Raw genomic sequence first — 21,072 nt, 5'->3', positions numbered from 1 at the left:
AGGCCGCCATGGCCCATGCAGGAGTTAAACTACAGAGAAAAAATAACAGTGCAAAAATAATTGATAACAACATTGGCAGCACAAGCAATCCGTCATTGTCGCTTGGAAGATTTTAATAAATGAATGAAAGAAACAGCATTAACAGTTTACGAAGTGTCCTTGAATTTTTTTAGCTCCACCTATGCAAACAGTGGCGAGCTTGTCTTCAGCATCTGCAAGAAAGCCGTGTTGGCTGTTTCTTTCGTTGTTGTTTTTTTTTTTCGTGTGTAAAGGTTTTTCTCTGTTGTTGTAAGTATTACACATATTAAATAATAAAACTTTGTCATTTTCACTTTCAAGTATACCATCTTTGGACGAACATTGATGTCAAAATATGTGATGAAGTTTGCTGAGGCACTCAAGGTTTTCATCTGAAACCAGCGCTTCCGTTGTGTATCTTCATGGTAAACTGGCTTTCCCAAACGTGCATTCCTTGTTACAAAAGTGCATCAGTCGTCTCTGAGACACTAACACATAGAGTACTAAGTACTCTAAATCGTTCACCAGTTTTTTCTTAACACACTTTCTTAATAATACTCAAAATCGTTACCCACTTTTTCTGAACACACACTTCGTGTCTCCTTTTCGGCACTTCTACTCGATAGTTGAGATGGGACAGTATTTAGGGACGGCTTTATGCTCTCCCGTAGTAGAGTACCTCGTACTCTGAATAGTTAATAACTCTTTCTAAACACACAGTTGTTTTCTCAAAGGCCACGGGATGGTTTTTTTTTTTTGCTTTCCCATAGTAGAGTACCAAGTACTCTAAATCGTTAACCACTCTTTGTAACACAAGGTTCTGCGAACTCTATCTAACTCGTCGAACATTTGTTCTATACACAGTTGTCATGACTTCACGTAATTAAGCGTTTCCAATTAGGGTCGTATGTATAGGAAAGGCTTTCCGTTCTCCCGTAGTATAGCACTAAGTACTCTAAGTCATCGAACATTCATTATAAACACACAGTTGTGAGTACGTACAGACAGCTGCGCATACCCCTCCTATACGGAATACTCTCAATCGTCTACCCCTTGTTCTAAGCACACAAAGCATTGAAGAAACGCTCCATAGCAGAGTATGCATACTACGGAAAATCTTCGACCAATCTTTCAAAACAGACAAGCGGTCGTCGAAGAGACCTGTCTGCTTCAAGTCCACTATCAGTGGAGTGGTTTATTTATGTGCTATCGACGCACACTAACTTTTAAATCTGGTGCCATCTAGCCCGGTCAATCTGGTGAAGGTGAAATAAACTATATTTGAGCCTAGGGATACCCCGATAAGACTCCCTCCCCCCCTCTCTCGAAGGGGGGTCCGGCGCAGTTGCTGGCTGTGCCCGCGCCGGTACTGGAAGGCCATGGCCCCTTCGTAGGCCTCCTGGAGTGCCGAGAGATCGACTGAGAGCTTGCAGTTTTTGAGGGCCCTCTTCCAGTCATTTTCTGCGCAGAACTTCGCGCTACATAACTCCGGGCACTTCCAGAGCATGTGACCGAGTGTGCAGTTATCCGTCCCATAGCAAGGGCATCCTGGATTTATTCCTTCAGCAATGTGACCGAACGTGCTACGAGACGGGAACGAACGTGCCTGCAGCAGCAGGAGAACTGACGTCTGTGGTCTAGTGAGCTTGAAATACTGCAGGGACAACGTCCGCTTTACAGTTAGTAGTGAGGAGTAACTTCGTGAAAGGTGCCAAGTGGATCCCTGAAGCTCTCCGGAAACCGACCTCCGGGCTCGCCCGGACCGCCGCGGCAGGTGATTTATCGCGCACGGTTATGGGCAAGTTCATTGACCTTAGGAACTGTTGAATGAACCACTGAACCCAAGAGGGCTTGTAACCAGGTGAAAACGTGAAGGCCTACTACACCCCTTGAACTGAGAACAGTGGCGACCTCCTTGAAGGTCACCCTCCAGCCCCCTCCGCAAAGACAACTCAGCTTGCATTCGGAAGTTGTCTGCCTGCGTGTCAGAGCAGGTGTACATAGCTCTAGCTGCGAAGGACCCTACCTACGCGTCCCGACGTATTTATTGACTCAAGGGCGGCCGTCAATCTGCTCATGTCCGGACTGTATGTCGCAATGAGCGCAAATGCATAGGGCGTGCTCTATGGCTTCTGTGGTCCTGAATGAGTCGCATGTAGTTGTGTTAGCCATTCAGATGCGGAACGAGTATGCCCATCATGAATTCAGTCTTCCAGAGAATCCAATAATAACGTTGCATTAAATATTACACCGGAGCTGTTATGCTTGAAGCAAACCCGCGCGACATAGGAGGGAAACTATTATCATGCCCAGCTATCTTTTGCCACGTCAAGCAGGGTTAAGCTTACATGAACCTAGGTAAACCAAGGCAGCTACGGGCAAGCATATTTAACTCTAAATGAGCATGGCTCGCTGTCGACGTCTTCCATCCTCCGCTAAAATCCGCGTTTTCTCTCTTTCGTCCTCGTTCGCTCTGCCGGTTACGATGACGCATACGCCGATCGACGCAGGAGCGGCGCTACTAAAAAAAAAAACTTAGCGAAAAATTGACGGGCTCTTCTGACGCCCTCAATATTAACGCAACCAAATATCAGACGAAATATTGCGGACTACGTAAACGGTAGCGCATAGGCGGTAGTTAACACTCAGTAATTATATTGACCTCAGGATAGGTAACATCAGTAAGCGATCTGATACGAGATGTACACGAAAAAAGAAAGCAATCATTTTATGTGGCGCAGCTCTGGCTGACCGGTTCACCCTCCGCCATCTCCTCACCCCGTGAAGCTCTCGCCAAGTGGTGCCCCGTCCTCCGACTCCGTCGACCGTGTACAAGTCCTTCTCTTTCTTAATCTTTACTTCTCACTCTATACTTTTAATCCCTCGTCTAGTGGCTAAGGTACTCGGCTGCTGACCCGCAGGTCGAGGGTTCGATTCCCGGCTGCGGCGGCTGCATTTCCGATGGAGGCGGGAATGTTGTAGGCCCGTGTACTCAGATTTTGGTGCTGACCCGCAGTCCGCGGGTTCGAATCCCGGCTGCGGCGGCTGCATTTCCGATGGAGGCGGAAATGTTGTAGGCCCGTGTGCTCAGATTTGGGTGCACGTTAGAGAACCCCAGGTGGTCTAAATTTCCGGAGCCCTCCACTACGGCGTCTCTCATAATCATATGGTGGTTTTGGGACGTTAAACCCCACATATCAATCAAATATATCAATCAATCAGATTTGGGTGCACGTTAAAGAACCCCAGGTGGTCAAAATTTCCGGAGCCCTCGACTACGGCGTCTCTCATAATCAAATGGTGGTTTTGGGACGTTAAACCCCACAAATAAATCAATTACTTTTAATCCCTTCTTATCCCCTTCCCTTGTGAGCCACTGCCGAGGTGTCGCATTTAGATGCAGACAGTTGCTGGGCTCACTTTTCTCTTCTCTCATTTAAGAATCACTTCCCCCTCATTCTACAAGGGACAAGCTTGTCGAGTCCTTTTTTTTAATGCGGGGCATTTTATAGCCACGCTACAAATCAGGCCTTGGAATCGGCAACCCCACTGCGCATTCTCGCGCCTCACGTCTCGTGCCAACTGTCGCTTTCATTTTATTTGTATGCGCTTCATTGCGAACCCGCTGCGTAATAAGGAAATGTGTATTCACGATAACTAGGTCGTTGTTAATCTATAGGGATAAGCAAGCGCCGCAAGCCATGGCAGACAGCTGTGTTTTACCTTTGACAGACATTGCATGACTTCCGCGAGCAAGCAAGGGTAATAGGCGCAGCTGTGCTGCCACGTCAACTTCAACCGTGGTTACGGGCGGAACGTCACTTGATTGAAGCAGCAGTTGCTAAACGAATAATTTTCGGGGCTGCGATCGTGTAGCTGAGAGCACTGTAACATCTCCACAAACAAGGTTGCAATCAATTTTAGATAGCTGATTCCGAGTGCATTGGACCACACCCACATTTAAGATACATGTGCGCAATGACAGCCCAAAAATGAATACAAACCCAGCCCCCAGAATTGCAGTGTGACTGCCATGGATCTGTGCAGGAGAGTAATGCTATGGGTTCATGATGGGCAAGCGCTATAGAAAGAACGGGGACTATCGAAGAGCACAAGACAATGCCCTATAGCATTATTCAACCCTCTGTAACAGATACGGCTTTTTTTTATCATGTGTACTACATGGCCCTTTCGTTTCCATTAACTCATCTTTTCAGTGATCATGGGTGCAAAAATCAAAAGACCCCCAACCCCGTCTTCCCTTTGGCGCTGTCCCTGCGTACGCTCGCTTATAGGTGTTCACACGGAAGTTACAGCTATGCTCAGAGGCAACGAGCAGCGCCGCGGGAGGCAGGCTCGATCAAATGAGACCTCTACGAGCTCCCTTGCCGACTCTCTGATCGTTTTGATTGACGCCTGTTTGCACGGCAACCTGTCACACGTGGGAAGACTAAGCCGCCCGTTATCTCACGCTGAGAAGACCTCGAATCGATTTTCACGTTCGCGCGTGCGATGCCAATCACTGCACTGTCTCGATAACCAATACGTTGTCGTTTGATTTAGATGTTGTTATTATCTTTTCTCCTTTTTTTCTTGCGACTCAAAGCTTGTGTGTACAAGTAAGTAATAAGAAAGGAGCGTCTTGTCTGCGTGGGCCAACTATAGGCAACGGGAAAGCAAAGCAGGCCAAAGGAAAACAATGCAATAGGAAACAAAGCAAAGCAAATTGGACGGAACGCCAAAGAAAAAAAACAGAATGGGAAGGCCTAGGTTCCCGAGGGTTCTGTTTATTCTGTAAAATCATCGATTAACAAAAAATCAGTTTTTGACATAACCAAAGGCGTCGTCAAAAGCAGCGGTTTTCACGTAGCCTTATGGCGTCGTCAGTCTTGAGTCGAAGAGAGATTTGATTGATTCATTGATTGATTGATTGATTAATTAATTGATTGATTGATTGAATGATTCTTCCAAAATGTGCGCACAAGTTCTGTCCGGGCTTCTTTACAAAAAGTTTTGGTTAATTTTATCACTGAAAAGCATGGAAACAGAAAACAAAACGCAAGCACGCAGGGACGTTTTCTGTCCTGTCGTTTCTTCTGTCCTTGTTTCTGTACACTGCACTTAAGCACTATGAGCGTCTCAGTTCTCCTGCCAATTTATGATCAGACTTCGTAAATGAAAATATATCCATGGGTTTTTATGTACGAAAACAATGATATGAGTAAAAGGCACGCCGTAGTGATGAGCTCTGGAAGTGCAGTCCATCTGGCGTTGTTTAACGTGCATAAACATTGCACAGTACCCGGGCCTGTAGCAATAAGTGCCCATCGAAGTGCGACCTCCGTGGCCCGGGTCGAACCCGCGACCTGCGGGGCAGTAGCCCAGCATAGTAACCACTGTACCACCGCGGCGGACGCTCAGACTTCATCGCTACTTCATCGCTTTTTCACCAACGATTCGCCAAAAGGTATTTCACAACTGTCTTCTAAACAAAACCTGAAGGGCGTAGCAATCTACTCCTCCACTTCCCCGCTGATGTGGAGTTAACCATGCACAGCCACGAATCGCAAGTGCCTCGAACGAGGTTATTGGACGACACATATGCGGCCACGTGTTGTGTTGAAGCGTGAAAAGTTGTTCATAAGATCTAGGCGGGAATTCTCTCTGGGGACTCGCTCGCTGGATTTCGTGCCGACCGGTTGTGCTCTCGCGATCTCCGACGATAGCACAGCTCTGGCAGACTGGGCTCGCCCTACGCCATCTCCTGACGCCGATCTCCGATGACAGCGCAGCTCTGGCCGACTGGGCTCCCATCCCCCTACGCCATCTCCTGACGCCGACAAGAGCTCTCGCCGAGTGGTGCCCCGTCCTCGGACTCCTGCGACCGTGTCCATCTCTCCTATCTCCTCTTTACTTCCGTCGTTCGCTCTCCCTGCACCTCGCTCTCTCCTTCCTCTCTCTCTATATATCTTTTAAGCCTATCCGTTTAATCCCTCCTTACCCTCATTCCTTGTGAGCTACTGTTGAGGTGTTGCACTCTGATGCACACAGTTACGGGGCTCACTTTTCTCTTCTTTTCCCTTTAAAAACCACGTAAGAATTATCTCTACATATATCTCTGCGGCTGCGTTCGACGATTCAAACAGTACAAGTTCCACCTCATGTGTGAAAGCGATAACGCGTGCTTGGTAATATCATGGGGGTGGTCGGTGCGCTGCGCTGTAAATGCCGCTAGATTGTCGCCTTTCCTTTTCCCTCGAGCAACAGCAGTCTCTTGAGACGCTTCTTCGTCATCAGCGTCACAATCGCTTTACGTGAATGGGGTCTTGACGTGCGCGATGACGCAGAGTCAGCGTTGAGCCAAACCTCACTCTCGCGGGAGCTGGTAGATCCGTGTGCAGACGGTCAAGTGGCAGTCAGCTTAGGCAATCAAGCACGTAAGCCGTATAATGTAGGGCTGTGGTCGGGCGTACTTGAATCCGTCTTGGGCGGCTTTCTTACGCAAATGCGACGCCTTAGTCATTGTGTTGTACTGCGGGCTCGTCGGCAAACATAGAAGGAAGCGCCGTGCCTTGTAGAGGGCGATAACGGAGCTCCTTACGGCGAGATTGCAGCGTTATGCCACGTTTTCTGGAGATCAGGTCGAGTTCAAAGATCGACAGATCCCTATGGCTGCGACGCGTAATAGATTAAGTGATATGCTTTCGGGCATGGCTGACGGGAAAGGCATTTATTAGAGCACCTCTGGGGGCAGGATTGTCCATCCACTGTCTTCTGAGGGTCACTCAACATGTTTACCATGTCTTGTGATGTTAGATAGATAGATAGATAGATAGATAGATAGATAGATAGATAGATAGATAGATAGATAGATAGATAGATAGATAGATAGATAGATAGATAGATAGATAGATAGATAGATAGATAGATAGATAGATGGATGGATGGATGGATGGATGGATGGATGGATGGATGGATGGATGGATGGATGGATGGATGGATGGATGGATGGACGGACGGACGGACGGACGGACGGACGGACGGACGGGACGGACGGGACGGACGGACGGACGGACGGACGGACGGGCGGACGGACGGATGGACGGATGGACGGATAGATAGATAGATAGATAGATAGATAGATAGATAGATAGATAGATAGATAGATAGATAGATAGATAGATAGATAGATAGATAGATAGATAGATAGATAGATAGATAGATAGATAGATAGATAGTCTCCGAAAACCGCAGCTTATTCTCCAATTCACAACGAGAAAACCATATCTGACTTCACCTCGGTGGCGGCAACCAGAATAAAAGAACACCGAATCGACGAACTTGCGTTATTCTTTGAGCTGAGCGCGCACGCGCGTGCCCTAAGACAATGCGTTTCTGCGCTTCGGTCTTCTTTTCCGTCTTGTTCTTTTTAGTTTTGTTATTATTATCATTTATAACCGCAAACCATCAGAGTCCCCCGATTCTTCCTCCTCGACCACAACAACTGCGGCGGCGCGTCACACTCTGAACGTTCGGCTTCGCGCAGCTGCTTTTGCAGCTGCGCGAGCTCGCTCTCGTCGCTGACTCGCGCGGCGTTAATATTAAATAAAAAAAAAAGAGAGAGATGCGGCGAGAACGTCGGCACAGCGCGGCGTGCGGTTTTGCCGCCGATAAGGCAACGCGTCGCCTCCACCGCGGCAGCATTGAGAAGGAACGTTATACGTCCCCGAACCTGCAATCGTCAACTTAATCGCTCGCCTCCGCTGAGTTGTATCTTTGTGTACTTGTGCGCGCGCCACCACCGCTGAAGCATATCTCGATGCGAGTCGTGCCTATAAGGTGTACAGAGATAGCTTCACTACCTGCACGACTGTTTGGCTGCGTCGCTTCTGTGTATGCGGCGCCTCCGACGTGCTTCGGCAAAGACACCTGCCTGCATCCTCGCCACTGACTGTCTATAGCTCCTGTCGAGTTAACAGCGTGAACAGTGATTGGAACGAAGCGTACTTGGTGCAGAAGACTGAGGCGCAAAAAACATATCGTGAAGTAGGAAGGGCAGAAGAGAAGAAAGAACAGCGCCAACTACCTTTTGGAACGAAGCGGTTCATTCGTAAAACGTCGGTCTTCAGCTGGAGAATGCGTCGACCATCAGCGTGCCTGCCGTGACTGCCAATCTGTAAACCGAAAGCAACAAGCTACGGAGTGGCCTTATCAAAAATGCCTTTAGCCGGAGCTCCCCATCTTGAACGTCCGGCATTGATTAACGTCAGTTGAGCTACGAAACTGCTCTCGGAAACGGCTCAACATCGTGTGTGCTAGCGTACAAACAAGATGCAAACACTTAACTGAAATCTTAGACGGTATGCGTCCGCAGGAACTGTCTCGGGAGCTCGGCTGACACACAGCGTGTTGTTTACGGTGTCATCAAAGGAACAGCTTCCTGTGTATTCTTTCTTCTTTTGTTTTTATTGTGGTACTGTCCTTCAACGAAACGTATAATTTGTGGTCGGCGTTCGCTTTGACTACACACTACGGTCACAACATTTCCTCGTGTGCCCTTTCGTCTGGAAAGGACACCTTGCAGACGATTTTCCGGTCTGAGAAGACAACGCAGAAGTGAGCTTCCTTTTTGTTTGTTTAAATGTATTTGTTTATATTTATTTGTTTCAAATTGCTTGTGACGAACGTAAATCGCGGAGTAAAACTTCAATGTGCGAAGTAAAAAGGATATTACCGGCACACGTTCCTTCTCAACAAGTTGACCTGTTTCCTTATACTTAAATCGAGACTAAATGGTTATTTTGTTCGTATAAACACAGAAATTAAAAAGGTGTTGAGACGCTAGTTTTCCAAGTGCCAAATGCGTTTTCATTGTATGTCACGTGGATTATGCGGGGTCTGCAGAAGGAAGACGCATGAGAGATAGGAAAGGCAGTAGTGCTAGCCAGTTCAGAATAACGAGTATGCTACCTCTGCAGTGGGGAAAGAAATAATGTAGTTTGGAAATTAGTTTTGTGGGGAAAGAGAAAGACTGAAAAAGGGGAGGGCACACATGCACCACAATCCGTCAGGGTGTATGTGGTCTGTTGAAAGTGCATATTGTTCACGCGCATATGTGGCTATACTAATATCTATGGTGTATTGATTGATATCTGGCGTTTAACGTCCCAAAACCGCCATACGATTATAAGAGACGCCGTAGTGGAGGGCTTCGGAAATTTCGATCACCTGGGGTTCTTTAACGTGCACCCTAATCTGAGCACACGGGCCTACAACAGTTCCGCCTCCATCGAAAATGCAGCCGCCGCTGTCGGGATTTGTTCCCGCCACCTGCGGGTCAGCAGCCGAGTACCTTAGCCACTAGACCACCGCGGCGAGGCATCTATGGTGTATTACCGAACGGTGTATATTTGTTCCGTTATCACCCTCCACTAAAAGCAAATGAATATGCATCGAATATCTATAGTTTCGAGAGAGAGAACGGAGAAAGAAAAGTGCCGGGAAAGGTTAACCATCAAGTTTCTTTGGTTTGTACACGTGGAGATAAAAAAAAAACGAGACTAAAACAGGGATAGAGAGAACTATACTCCAGATTAGCCACAAGCTTGGCGCAGTTTTTTTTTTTTTTTTTGAATTCGGGCATGTACGCATGTATCTGTAGATAAGTGATTAAGTAGGCATTACCAACCTATAAGATAAACATATACGTTGCAATATCTTGAGGAGCCTGCGTGCTCTAACGAAATGAACCATTTTTTAAAAATAACAGTGGTATATCTCTATTGCTATAATAAAAGCAAATATTGCCAGGTTTATGTACGGCTCATGCAGGTGGAGAGTAGCGCAAAGGTGCGACACGCATTGTAATGAGACTAATGAGGAATAAGAAAGCCTTTGGGAGCGTATTTCAAGCTGTGAGCAAGCAATGCTGTGTTTCTTAGCCAGCAAGAAGGTTGCATAAACATAGAGAGCGAATTTCGTACATTGTCTTGACTGCCTCTTATTAGCACCGGCGTGGCCAGGAAGTGGGGAGGAGGTTAGAATTTTTCTGAGAACTTTTGAGTTCGCATGTGCCTAATACTCGAAGGCATAGAAAGAGTCGCGCGAAAGTGCATTCAGAAAAGTAGGTTAAACGTCCAATCAACCCCCCCCCCCCCGAAAAAAATTTCTGGCTGCGCTACTGATTATTAGTGACCATTGATGGAAAATCACTCTCTTCTACTTCTATTTGGCTTATTACGCCTAACAAGTTTGATAAGTGAAACTAACCAACTAACCCAGCCACGTGCCTTATAGTATAAAAAGTCTCCAAAAGTAAAGGAAAACTTTCCTAACGACAATCCGCTTTCAAATCGGTACGTATTTAACAACAAATTCGAAAACATATACTATTCGGCTCACCATGCGAATGGGGTCGTTGTGAATGGATTGTTAACTAATTGCAAGTTCACTGAAAGCATGAATGGTTCTTGATAAAGGTGCACTGCAGTTTCGCCATGTATAAGCGACAAAGTGTTAATATATTTTCTTTTTTTCTTTTTTGGTTGTTTCTGATTTTGCCGTGCTGTGGGTAACGTCCAATCGCCTACCGCTTCAAATGTTTCAAATATAGGTAATCACGGGTGCGTGTGAAAAATTCAGAGTGACCAATTGTCATTAAAGGGACACTAAAGGAAACCATTAAGTCGACGTTGTTGAAATAGCGGTCCAGACACCCTGTATAGTGTAACTTTTGGGCCAAGCAAGGGCCTATTTTCAAATAAAATCACGTTTTAATGGTCCGCATCGGGTTAGCGCACTTCAAATTACCCGCCTCAAGAAGCGGACCGACTCACGTCACTGTTGCCGTGCACAATGTTGCCCGGCTTTAGGCGCTAGTAGCAGCAGACCGAAAAAACAGCGGGAGCCGCGGCAGCAACAACAGCAATTGATCAATTTCCCGCCACTGACTTCGAGATTGCTCATGTTTTCTTTTTTTCAACTGCGCTCCGCTAGATGGCACAACCTGTCCCGTGTAATCACGCGAAAATTGAACTTTTGAACCACTCGCGCCATTCCCCAAAGTAACGTCAGGCGTTTTTTTTTTTTTTTTTTTTTTTATCATGAGTCAATCAGAAACGAACAAGCAGCATTTCATTGCGTGTCTAGATGCACGGAAGGTTCTTCATTTAGTGCAGCTAAATCGATTACTCGTCATTATTTGTAGGTGGTCCACCTGATGTCATCGGATTCATTTCGAAAATGTCCTACTGCGGCGCTTGTGTTCTTGTGAATTTACCTTAATTTCTCGGTGTCTGTTGTTGATAATTTTGTCATTTTAGATGTTTTCATACATCGAGCTTTCATTCCTACGTAAATTGTTATTTGACTTTAGTGTCCCTTTAACGAAGGCACATAGCAATATATTAGAGACTACAACTCGCTCTGCAACCTGCTGCTGTGGATGGATTCCTCTCGTAGAAACACGTTGCCTTTAATTTGCGGCAGTGCGTTTTGCGTGTGCGACAGTGCGTGTTTGGTGTTCCCCGAAAGGGTTGCAGAACAGATGGCACACATTTCGAATTTCACTCGCTTCCTTGTCGCGGTGCCACTGCAGCTGCGTTTTGCCCGTAACACGCGCACTTATCATTCGGCTTACACAGACCAGCGCTGTCCTGTTGCTATGTGCATGCTCGCTTTCGGGAACCCGGCAACAAGCAAGAAAATTTCTCATGTTATCTTTCTAGGTCTCTTCCTCTCCCTGTTCCGTCTCTGCTTTCTCTCGACAATACTTTTGTATGTGCTTTAAAATATTAACCCGGATGTAGAATTTGTCATAGCACAATAGCTATAGATTATATTTGCGGGTGCGTTTCGGTACCTCCATATTGGACTTCCCCTTTTGTATCTTTAGCAAATAAACGGAGAGGGCTGTTATAATAATAATAATAATAATAATAATAAGAATAATAATAATAATAATAATAATAATAATAATAATAATAATAATAATTGATGAATATTTAAGAGAAGGAAGAGGACTACAAAGTGCAGGCACGAGAGGAGAGCTAGTGCCTGGTGTGGGCCGAATGAACGTTTGCCGGACACGGACGCGTTTTTATCTCTCTGAGTAGATAAACCTTTGTTTTCGCTCCGCTCTTACAGCTAAGGCACCTTTTCTTCCAATAATGTTAATAACAATAATAGTTTGGGCTTAACGTCCCAAAACCACCATATAGTTATGAGAGACGCCGTAGTGAAGGGCTGTGGAAATTTCGACCACCTGTGGTTCTTTAACGTGCACCCGAATCTAAGCACACGTGACTCAAGCGTTCGCGCCCCCATCGGAAACGCGGGCGCCACGGCCGGGATTCGATCCCGTGACCTGCGTGTTCAGCATCCGAGTCCCTTAGCCTCCAGACCACCGTAGTGGGTGCAATGGTACGGTGGACGTTTGCGCATAAAAGCGGTTGGGTTGGTCTATTTTGACGTTTTCTGGCCTTAATTAATTCACGTCGCCACGTACAAAAAACAATAAAACATACAGGAGAACATTTGTTTAAGAGCCCAAAATGGCAGGGCCCATGAACCTTGCGTATAATTGTCTATAGGCACCTAGTATACAAACCCGCCTCAGGGGCTCATTTGAACCGAGAGGGTAGGTTGACGTCTGTGATAAAAATGACGCACATAACTATGTTCGTCAGTGTGAACGTTCTTGGAAGCGTCTGACGTAGTGACTCAGACGGGCGCACGATAACGGAAACTTCCGAGGAGTACAAGTGAGAAAACACTAACCCGGTGACCGATAAGAAAATTGGCATGGTTAGTATCAGAGGATCGAGTGTAGTACATGCACGCAAGTGCGTCCTTCAACGTCCATTCTAAGCCAATAAAGGTACAACTATGCCCATAGAGAGAGTGCTCTACATATTCAGCTAATTGTGGGTGGGAGCAGAAAAAAATGGACTGTCGCACGGGTCCACATAATTCTTCAGCAGTCCATTGTGCAGTCTGAATACTTATTATCGTGTTTTACCAAGTCTGTGTAGACCCCTCTTAGGCGACAATCAGATCACCGCTATTACATTCCTGGTCCACTAATGTCTACGCATTATCAGTCAACAACACTTTTATCATCTGCTCATGCACAGCATAAGAAGCGCTCGTGGATTCGCAGAATTTTCTTAATGTACAGTGTACCTGAAGTACGCCTACATGCGCTTAAACAAAACTGGTTTGAACAATTTCCGGTGACTTATCTTTTCTTGTTTCTAATGCCATACTGTCCTACTTCTAAATGGTCTACCTTGATGTTTATAGGATCATTCTGTTCTTTTAACAAAAAAATGGCGTTTTCCAACCGTAAGCAGTTCGGTGTGTGTAAACGCTATTAAAAAAACTATAATCATGATGAACGGCTATGTGCCATAGAAATTGGGCGAACCCCACTATGCACGGCTGTACCACTAAAAATGAAGACGGCCACAAACGGGCGGCGAACATGAATTGAGATTTTTTGACACACGTAAAGAGTATTTGAGAAAGAAGCTTTCATAATTCGTAGGTATTAAAACCGGTCGATAAGCGCTGTGGCCGCACGTTTCAGGGGTACGTATACAACGGGGGAATATTAGGGAACGGGAAAGGTGGCTGCGAGAAGACCTCAAAACGATGGAATCCCTACGCGAACTACGGCGTCCCCGTAAATCTAAGAAGGCCTGACCACACGCTACGCGCTGTAACGAGGGGCTTTTTGGCGCGGCGTCGTGCCCCCTCTCTCTGTAGAGAAAGTGGGCGTGCAGCTTCCCGTAGCCACGGGCCCTCTCTCTTTAGAGAGAGAGAGAGCATGACGCCACGTCGAAAAGCCCCGCGCAGACGCGCTGCAACGGTTGCATGTGGTCAGGCCTTGGAGGAGATAAATCCGCAATGCAAATGGTGTCAGGCTGTGGCAACGTACGATCACACACTTTGGGAATGTAGCATATAGTGCCACCGCCGGTGGATATTATGCGTGATCCCTCTCTTGAGCACTGGGAGGCCGTGTTGACCAGCTCAGACCCAGTCGGATGCGCTCGCAGGATTTCAAGCTGGACGGTTGTGCCCTCGCGATCTCCGACATCAGCGTAGCTCCCGCCGACTGGTTCGCCCTCCGCGGTCTCCTGACGCCGTGCAGCTCTCGCATTGTGGCGCCCCGCCCTTGGACTGCTTCGACCGGATCCCCACTTTCCTATCTCCTTCTTTTTTCTCTCGCTTGGCTGTCTTCTTCTCCGTCTATTTTCCTTCTATTCTTTTTATCCCTCCTTCCCCCCACCCCTATAAGGCACTGCACCGTGTCGCCTGAAGGCAGACAGAAATTAGGTGCCTTTTTCCTCTTCATTCTAACCACTACCACCACCACCACCCAGTCGTCCAGTTAAGGGTCGTGGAGTGGGCCACACAGGTCGCCGCCAACCTTGGGTTGATGGCCATCTAACGCGGAATCGTCCGCAGTAGCTTTCTGACGAAATAATGTTTTACTATCCGTCCATTGAGTGGTGCGAACGCTCGGTGTCAGCGTGAGTTTTTTTTTTTTTTCTTGTCTCTGGAGTTTGGGCGTCCGTGTCGCGTCCGTGGCTGTCTGTGCTTTAACACGAACCTCTCTGTGCTGAGAATAAACGTAGACACAACCTAGCATCGCCTAGCTAAGGCCTATGAGACTTGAAGCGCCTAGAATAACTTAAAAGCGACCAAATTATCCTTCACAATCCGCCAGTTTCTCTGTTTCAAGCCTTGCGGGGCAAGTGCGAGCTGCGCCAATTGTTTTTTTTTTGTTGTTGTTAAAACAATAAGAATTTTAACCGTCGCCATCGTGGTCAGCAATAAAGAGTCATGGCAGTGAGTCACCGTGTGACGGGATTGTTTGCTCTTAAAAAAAAAGGGGGGGGGGGGAGTCTCGCCGACAATGGCCATACTAAAAAACGTTGCCTTTATGATAGAGACAGCTGTTCCGAACGCTTATAAGCGGTCGCGTAGTCCGGTCGTCTTTAGAAAACTTATCAATAAGCGTGCAATGGACAAGGTCACATCTACACACACGTTTCCCTTCACTTCTCTCTCTCTTCTCCTTTAATCCCCTCACCCCTTCACCCAGTGCAGGGTAGCAAACCGGACGTGCGTCTGGTTGACCTCCCTGCCTTTCATTTCTTCCCTTCCTCCTCCTCCTCCTCCTCCTCTGTTCCGAACGCAACGCGTTAACGGCCGAAGAAAATCGTCATTCGGGTAGTGTTCGTTAAAACTATACTATTCATAAAAACGAAAAAGTGTCACTATAAGGTACTAGTTATGTATTATTGAACTAAATATTATAAAAAAACACGTAACAGCACATATGTGAGAGATCATAATGTGGTTGTCGAGTTCCCTTAAAAATTAATGTAAGCGACGCTTTCATTCGTTCAGACAATTCCACACAGATATTGCTGTTTATGTTGGCGCGATGGGATTTACGTGTAGATTGCGGGAAAACGTAACTGCTGCGGTCGTTATTTGTTGCACCTGACTATAACACAATGGAGCGACCCATTGATGTTTCCAATGTGCACTTTTAGTCTGGGGAGTCCAAGGCTTCAGTTGGGCACTATAGGCAGCCGAGTTATGAGATGTGTCGATAACAAAAACATTAAAGCGTGCATTAGCATACGCAAACGCATCACAACTCATGTATTATGCGCGGTCGATATCGAAACTCCCGTAGTCTTTATTTACCCCGTCGCCATCCAGATTTCTTATAGATGCTGTATTGCGTTTAGTAGAAACATGGACGCAAAATTTGTGAATCTTATCACATGTATATCAGTCTGTGCTGCAGGACCTGTGGGCGTGCGCCTTCACTTGACAATTGCATGCATAGTCATCGGCACTTGTAACTATAAAACTCGTGATATCATTCAGGCAGTGGTAATCGCATAAGCGGGCGATTCCCGCATCAGCACAGCTTCCGTATACCGAACGGAAAATGAGTTTTCATTCCCGTAAACAAAACGCAGTTGTGTGACTGTGCACGTGTTATTGCACAGCATTTCAACTGCTTCAATTATTCTGCTCCGCCCCCTGGTTATTGATACATTATATTTTGCTTTTGTCGGCCCAGCCAGATCTCTGGGCGTCTGCTAGCCCGATTCAAAAACCTATACGCTTCACTTCTGTCCAATAAACATTGTGTCGGAAATCGCCGCATCATACCGCCGTTGATTGATTTTTTGATTTTGGGGGTTTAACGTCCCAAAACCACCATATGATTATGAGAGACGCCGTAATAGAGGGCTCCGGAAATTTCGACCACCTGGGGTTCTTTAACGTGCACCCAAATCTGAGCACACGGGCCTACAACATTTCCGCCTCCATAGGAAATGCAGCCGCCGCAGCCGGGATTCGAACCCGCGACCTGCGGGTCAGCAGCCGAGTACCTTACATCATAGTGCCGTCTCTCTTAGTTCGTGTCGTTTTTGCGCGCCACGTTTTCACGATGTACCACCACAAACAAGCTCAACCTTACATGCTCCCAGCATTGCACGTATGAAAAAATTCTCGACAATTGTTATGCGGGACATATCATTACGGAAGCCGTCTATCACACTGCGGAATCGGCTTCGAATCACAACAGGACAGGACAAACAACTTTATTTGGTCCTGAGAGGCAAGGCAGCGGGCCAACTATGTAGGTCCCCACCCAGCCGTTGGCTAGTCCCATGTCGGAACAGAGAGGCCATGCCTCTCCGCTCGTTCACGGGCCCTCTGGACAGCCTGAAGCTGGACGTCTTGTCTGGGGTCTGTGATTGCTGTCGTCCAGTCTTCTTCTGTTTTAAAATCCTGTAACGCAGGGCACTGCCAGAGCATGTGACTCAAAGAGCAAAATTCACCACAATCTGGGCAAAGTGGATCAATATCCGGATGAAGCATGCTCAGAAAGCCCCTAGAGGGGTAAGACCCCGTCTGGAGCATGCGGAGCGTGCTTGCTTGTGATCTGTGGAGCTTATGATGGGGAAAGGGAAAAGTCTGTCGCTCTCCTCTGTAATGAGATGTTATCTCGTGAAAAGTAACGAGAGGATCACTGTGGACGAGCTCTCCCGAACCCACCCGAGAGACCACCCCGTCGCGGCTTGTGAAACCTCGCGCACAGTCGTGGGCTATCTCGTTTGGGTTCAGGTGACCCGGCAGTACGTCTGGTCCCATGTGAGCGGGAAACCAGACTATGTGATGAATAACGTCCGAGGGGGGTTTGCTGTGGAGAATTCTGGCTGCCTCTGTGGCTATCAATCCCGATGCGAACGCCCTAACGGCCGCTCGGGAATCGGTGTACACCGTGGTGCGTTTCGTGTCCAGTAATGCCAGCGCTACAGCAGCCTGTTCTGCTACATCGACCAAGGAGGTCTTCACTGAAGCTGCCGAGACAAGTTCTCCCCTGTCATTGACTACTGCCACGGAAAACCCGCTGCCGCCGGCGTGGCGCGCCGCGTCCACAAATGTCTCTGTTCCGGAGAGGTTCTTTATGAAAGCTTTAGCCCTCGCCAACCTACGACCTTTATTGTGTTGGGGATGGATGTTTCGTGGAAGAGGGTCAACAATAAAGGAATTCCTTGTTTGATAATCAAGCTGCGTAGTTTGTCCCTGATTGAAGATAGGACGGAGGCCTGCCGCATCGAGCAGTTTTCTTCCTGTTTTGAAACTCGATAACCGAATTATTTGTGCTGACCTTTGCGCTTCAATTAATTCCGAAGTGGTGTTGTGCACTCCCAACTTCATGAGTTTTTCTGTGCTAGTCGTGATTGGGACGCCGAGCACCTTTTTGACACTTTTGCGCATGAGCGTGTCCAATTTATCCCTTTCCGTTTTGGTCCAATTGAGAGCCGCCACTATGTATATGATATGGCTCATGAGGAAAGCGTGGTGGGCCCTAAGGAGGATATCCTCGCCTATGCCGCCCTTCTTGTTGGACACCCGCATAATTAATCTCAGAATGTTCTCTGTTTTTGTGGTGAGATGGGCTATAGTCTTTGCGTTGCATCCCTTAGAGTCTAATAAAAGCCCCAGAATTTTCATAGAATTGACTCTAGGAATTGTGCGACCATCAAGCTTCGTGAGCTTAGCCCCTGTTGGCTTCATCGTTCTATACTCTCGGTCTAGCCACTATTTATTTTTTTTATTTATTTTTTTTGCTGTTTTGACTTTCGCGATCCGGCAACTCCATGAGGCAATTTCGTGAGCCCCGTTCTTCGCGCAAGCAGGTGTTGCGTACGCCCGCTCCCCCTCCGTCATTTATTTGCGCGCTCTACACCAAAGTTATACGTTCAATTACACAGTGGGAGTCATTTGGAAAACTTCCAACTTCATTAGAACATTTGTCGATGTCCCGCTGCAGCTAATCTACACACGCTCTGCTTCGCAATAGCATTGTGCTTTGCTGGATGGACGGTTGCAGCTGGCGTCAATCAAACGTCGTTATCTTCCTGGAAAACCGCGCTGTTCTTCGTCAGCCCGTTCTCGAAGTCAATCACAGGAGCACTCTTGATAATCTTCCGTGTAGTCGAGCTTTGCACATTACTTCACCGCACGCCTATAGATAACAAACTTGCTATCGGTCACAACGGAAGCGGTCGGATCCGTGTCACATCAAAAATAGCGAGATAATTCGGAAAGAGAACGACAAGTACCATTCAAAGAAGATTCAAAGCTGCCGAGATAAGCGTTCCACTTGGCTTCGCTTGTATATACAGTGTGTTATTTCAGTCGTGTCAAAGAACTGGAGTAAAGCTGTCGCGACTGTGTGTGCGTGTGTAACGTAGGCGTACGCTGTATGCACGGTAGGACTCGTCCACGTGATTAACGTGTCTGTAGTGGCCGGCTGGGCGGCTACAGCTGCGTATGTCACTCGTGCGGCAATGGGGGGTTGTCGTCTTGTCACATTCAATCCATGCGAAGCGTTTGTTTGGCAAGTACGAAGCATCCGTGTACGGACGCGTCTCCAGCCTGCCCCCTTTGTTCGACATTATTTCTTCAATGCGCATTGTGTCTGGGTCAGTTGCTGGCCAATGCACGCTGTTGCCGAAAATAGACACAGGCATGTGCTCAAGGCGGTGCACCACGTGTGCACCATGTGTTTGCTCAATCAGACCTGCCCCGTCATCGCTTTAAAGCGCAGGGTTGTGGTCTTGCAAGTTTCTGACGATGTTGGCCGAGGGTATCTGGTGTTGCATTTTTTTAAGAGCTGTTTTAATTCCCACATCCGGGAGGTTGTGGACGTACGACAGGCCGCTGTGAGAAGCACGTGAGGACATAATTCGCATTTTCGCATTTTTTTTTATTCCACCAATAAGAACGGGCGGAGGAGAAGATTGTGTAGGGTGGGGGGATTCCGGTCTTTTTTGGGTGCCCTGTATTTTTGTAAAACCTTTGAGTCTTATAGAACACTTTGATCTGCCGTGTCGTGTGTGCGTGCGTGCGTGTGTGTGTGTGTGTGTGTGTGTGTGTGTGTGTGTGTGTGTGTGTGTGTGTGTGTGTGTGTGTGTGTGTGTGTGTGTGTGTGTGTGTGTGTGTGTGTGTGTGTGTGTGTGTGTGTGTGTGTGTGTGTGTGTGTGTGTTTTTAACGCAGCGAAAGTTGTTACGAGATCACAACAGCAGTTTTCAGCGCCGTAGTCATCCACCGCCGGCATAACCTTCGGTGCCCGCAACTGCAATCACGCGAAATGAGGGGGAAAAACGAAGAAGAAAAGATACTTGAGATTCGAACCCGGGCCCTCGCTGTGACATTCGAATATTCTACCATGGAACCACAACGGGTCTTAAAACTTCGCAAAAAGACCCCATGTCGAGGAAGGAATCTCGTTAACACGTGGAACGTAGCGAGTTAGGAGATTAAAAAAAAATAACGATCAGGCGTCACACAGTGCGAATTGCGTAACGTGTGGGTCATTGAATGCTTCTCAAACCATTCCAAAAAGCTAAGCTGTAAATATTCATCGTCATCAGCCACAGCATCAAGAAAGTGCCCATTATAATGCCATACGACCCCGCCGCGGTGGTTAAGTTACTCGGCTGCTGACCCGCAGGTCGCGGGATCGAATCCCGGCTGCGGCTGCTGCATTTCCGATGGAGGCGGAAATGTTGTAGACCCGTGTGCTCAGCTGCCGATTTGGGTGCACGTTAAAGAACCCCAGGTGGTCGAAATTTCCGGAGCCGTCCACTACGGCGTCTCTCATAATCATATGATGGTTTTGGGACGTTAAACCCCACATATCGATCAATCAAATGCCATACGGATGTCTAGTGGGTATACCTCAGTTGTCTGCAGTATAACGGGGTTTCATAGGGGGTGCTTCCCTATTTCATAAGTATTGAGCTTATTTACAGCGTATAGTGGGTGCTAAGCAAGTGTAATTGTGGTACTTTCTCTATGAAAGTTTGCAAAACTTGGCTCTGGAAAGGCCGCTCTTCCAGCTATCGCGGTGACTGTGCGGCGAGTTCTGCACCATGGCCTGGCAGATATGCTTTTTTTTTTTTGTCATCGTCGTCGTCATCGTCTACGTACCGAACTCTGCTGACGCACATAGATCAAGAAGAAGAAAGTAAATTGACTGTTCAGGCTTTTTGCTACTCTTTTCTTCTCTTTATTTCTTTCTTTCCTCCGCTAGCGTACAATGATCTGCGTACTTTGCGCATTTCGGGACCTCGATGAAACCGCTCACGTTTCCAAAGCGACGTGTCTTGCAGTTTCAGTGACGGACGAGCCCACATAGATGATTCGGATGTTTACTCAGAGCGACGACATTTCCTTTGGAGGCAACGCGCGGCCGAAAGCACTCGCGCACGCCGCAAAACGTCGTGCTGCGAAAACCACATCGCAAATGAAAGAAAGAAAGAAAGAAAGAAAGAAAGAAAGAAAGAAAGAAAGAAAGAAAGAAAGAAAGAAAGAAAGAAAGAAAGAAAGAAAGAAAGAAAGAAAGAAAGAAAGAAAGAAAGAAAGAAAGAAAGAAAGAAAGAAAGAAAGAAAGAAAGAAAGAAAGAAAGAAAGAAAGAAAGAAAGAAAGAAAGAAAGAA

General features: G+C 47.1%; 1 protein-coding gene across 2 annotated transcripts in view; it reads left to right on the top strand.

Annotated features, from left to right (window-relative positions):
• The window catches only part of LOC119176002 (uncharacterized), a 353,641-nt gene that overhangs the window by 302,407 nt on the left and 30,162 nt on the right, over nt 1-21,072 (top strand). The gene's annotated exons all lie outside the window — the stretch shown is intronic.

Source organism: Rhipicephalus microplus, chromosome 3 (genome assembly GCF_043290135.1).
Source record: "Rhipicephalus microplus isolate Deutch F79 chromosome 3, USDA_Rmic, whole genome shotgun sequence".
Lineage (NCBI taxonomy): Eukaryota > Metazoa > Arthropoda > Arachnida > Ixodida > Ixodidae > Rhipicephalus > Rhipicephalus microplus.
Note: the sequence above shows the minus strand (reverse complement) of the source record. Positions and strands in the feature narration are given on the sequence as shown.